The following is a 3,983-nucleotide window of genomic DNA, read 5'->3' as shown; positions in this document are numbered from 1 at the left end:
TATGTCATCTGTTCTCAGCGTTGCTTTGCACATGGGAAAAAGGGCACGCATCAACACACACTCAGCCCACAGCCGCAGCCGCAGGCCTCGCAGGGCGAGCGACCAGCGACCTGGCCCTTGCCGGTCGTGCGATGCTACTGGGTGGGAAGAGCGAGAGGACGACCAGGTTCATGTGAAGCGAGCGACAAGATGGACTCATTGGGCAACGCCCTGGGCGCGCTAAATGAGGCAATGAATCATCTCCTGTCGATTGGAGTCCACTCGCTCGCGATCGAAAAAATGAATTACCGTTGCTACACGACTTTAATGGCAATTGATAGAATGCGCTAACTGACCGAGCTGATTATTTCAAGTCAGTTACCATGTCGCTCTGTGTTCTTACTCGCTCCACACGCGTCCATATAGTCTCTGTTGTGTGTCATCCGACTGTTCGTACGCCCACTCCTCTTCCTTGGTTCCTTAATTCCAAGATAGTCTCTGCCTCTCTGGCAGCAATGGTTGACGCTCCGGTGCCACTCCATCTTGTGCGTTCTACCGGTCTCCCTTCTTTCTCCATGGAATTTAGGAAATATTCTACCCCCAATTCTCTGATTCCCGTTATTCCACCGAGTTCGGCGTGACTTACTTCTACAAGCTTGAGGTTATGTACACAAATTGGATGTTCTAAGGCAGACAGGGGTTGCAAATTTATCTCTTTCACCCAATAAACCATGTATTCTGAATTGCTGTTATATTTTTCTTCCCAATTTGACGCAGGTGGTGTCAGTGTATGGATTGGCGACTTGTTCTACCCGATTGGCATAAGGAGTCCTATAGTTTTCGATCTCCAATGGCTAATGCCGAGGTTAGAATCTGTACATGTACTCTTATGCCTCCCCCCTCGTTTCCATCCTGACGTTCATGTACTGATGAAAAAAAAACAATTAGCAGTGAGCAATCTGCTATCAACTCCTCCATTCTTACTATATTTGATTGAGCCAAGGGCGAGATAAAAACTATGTGTTGTTGGACATGATTGATCCAAGGAAAACATGAAAACTATGTGTTGTGGAACAATCAGGTTTCATTCTCTCATGTGCATTTTCTATAGCACATTTTCATATATATAACCATATATGTTTTGTTTCCAACAATTGTTATTCTCTGGTAGGGGCTTTCAGAACATGAAGACTATCATGAAATAGGATTTAGAGTTTCTGTTGGATCCAGTTTGACACATATATTTCTGGTTACCAAAACCCGTCCAGATTAACAATTAGTTTGCCGATAGGTATAACTCTGCACATTCCTAATGCAAGCACAAAACTGAACACGCACACACAACATGTGTTATGATGCAGGGGCATCTTCTTTTTTCCCTCAACATCAACTATGCAACTGCCAAGTAATCTAAACCAGAACAATTAAACTGGGGTGGATTTTTTCACAGGAAATAGAGTCGCCACCATGACAAGATTCTACCTGCATTGCAACAAGGTTGGAAAATAGCAGCTGAAGCAATTAGTCCAGTCTGGGTGGAAACTTACGTCTAAATAAATACCCAACAAAAAAGAAAAACCCTGAACCAATTGGGCACAAAAAATGGTTATAAGCGGTTTAGTTAGGGACATCTTCGTGTACCCTCGTGCATACCCAGTGTCCATGGATATAGAACAATATACTTATTCTCGCATCGAAGCATCAAGTTATGTTTGTTGACGGTAAGATCCTCGCTGGATGTGAAGCTAAGTACTTGCAATACAATAGGTCTTTGTGAGCTGTGAAGATTACTTTGCTACTTACATATGGGCACTACTACTGAAAATCTGTCTTCACCGCTTGGCGAAGACAATCTAAGTCAAGTATGGTTCTCGGAAATGGACAGAGAGTTAATTTTCTTTCACTCAATTTAGGAGATTACATATAGTCGTGGTATATCTAGACCAATTTTATATAAACTATCTCAGTATATCCTGCTAACATCGTGATATTTAAAACAAGCACGATTACCTTTGTGCTATTACATCAGTGCCAATTTTTTGTGAATTTATGTGAAATATACGCATACCATATGGAAACTATGTTTAATTTTTCAAAAAGTGCCAGTGGATGATATTATTATTCGTCAGAAAAAGGCAACTAAATTTAAATGATTTTAATTAAATAAATTAGTCATATTGACAATAGATGGGCGTAGCAACGTGTGTGACACTACTTTCTTGCATACCACTCAACTTCCTCTCTAATTAGATAGCAACTTTTTTAAATAAAGACAAGCATAAGTTACAAGAAAGCAAAATACTTCAGGAAATTGCATGTAAATTTACATAAGTTATTTTATATGCCTAATTACTAAGAGCCAAAACAGGTGGGCGCAGCAACGCACGCCAACAAAATACTTCATTTTTTTACGTAACCAGCACCTCGAATCCTCGATACTAGTATACTATATAGTAATAGGAGTAAGTAGTAGGAGTAGTAGGGTGGCATGGGCCAGAACAAGCATTCACGTCCAGGAGTACGGCACACGCCACCACCATGACATCCATCTGACACCATATTATTTCTTGGAGTCCGTGCTAGAGCAATCTCTTCAACCTCGTCGTTTCTCTAACTTCAGCCATCGCACGGCGGGCGAGGTGGGGATTTTCCAATAGTCGGTTTTCTTAACTGCGGTCCCACTTGTAAGGCCAACTCCAACGCACGACCCCAAACGCACCTCCGTTTTGCATGAACTCCAACGATAATTTTGACTAGAAAAGCAAGACCAAAGAAAACAAGAACCACAAGAATACATTTTACTACTCCTGTAAGTTGGATCAGTGCCTTCTTGATGCATTCATTGTTGATCTGCGGAGGCTCGATCTTGCGTCTATGCTAGCTAAAAGTGATAGAACATCTACTAAATTGCGCTCTATCAATATATGGATGTACTCTTCTTCCCAATACAAAAAGTTGCATCCATTCTACTCCCTCCATTGCACAATACATGCCTTCTATTTGTCAAAATATATATGTATCTAGACATGTCTTAGTATATAGGTACATCCATTTTTGGACAAATGGAAGCCAAGTATTTTGGAACGAAGGGAGTACACAATAAATTTTTTAAGTTAGCACAACTAGTCTAATCCGAGAGCAAAACCAAAGATTTGGTCGGGTTCTTCCTCCTTTTGCCGACGCATGGGACATCCATCATCCAGGTCATGTTATGAAAGAAAATAGAGTGGTACTTGAAGCCACGAGATGTGCATCTTGGGTTAAACTGTAAATAGAATCTTACTACTCTTGAGTAACTCCAAAAGCGGCCACCGAAGATCTTTATTGGACTTGTTTTTTATCACCAGCACATCGAGGTGAAAGATGTGCAGGTTTAGTGGGTCCTCTTGCGTTTTCACTGACATGTGGGGCTGCATGTGAGCAAACAGACGATGGGCTCCGCGCGTCCGCTGGCTGGCTAAGAAGAGAGATAGAGGAGGGTTGAGCACGGACTGCAGGAAATTTGTTCTACGTACCTCGATATAGGCTCGATATAGTGGGGTGGCATGGGCCATAACTAGCATTCATGTCTAGCAGTACGACAAACGCCACCCACACGAGTCCCATCCGACACCAATTTTCTTGGAGTCCGTGCTACAACCATCTCTTCTCCCTCCTGTTTTCTCAGCCATCGCGCGGTGGGCGGGGTGGGGGTTTGCCGATAGTCGGTTTGCTCAACTGCGGTCCCACTTGTAAGTGAAAATGCAACACTGCAAGCATTCCCGCTTGAGCGGCGTGCCGGACCAACCGTGTGGGGGTGTGACGCGAACACGGCAGGCTTTTCCTTTTGAACTCGTAACTTGTAAAATTTAGTTCTGCTCCATGGTGCGGCGGATAGATAGAAAATAACGATTTTGCCTAGAGTAATGAGAAGTTTGGTTCTGGCGGCGTTCATGCATGGAGTACGTACGAAAATTATGAAGTTGATGCGAAAGGTAAGATAATCACTGTAGTATCATATACTA

Source organism: Triticum aestivum, chromosome 6A (assembly GCF_018294505.1).
Source record: "Triticum aestivum cultivar Chinese Spring chromosome 6A, IWGSC CS RefSeq v2.1, whole genome shotgun sequence".
Lineage (NCBI taxonomy): Eukaryota > Viridiplantae > Streptophyta > Magnoliopsida > Poales > Poaceae > Triticum > Triticum aestivum.
Note: the sequence above shows the minus strand (reverse complement) of the source record.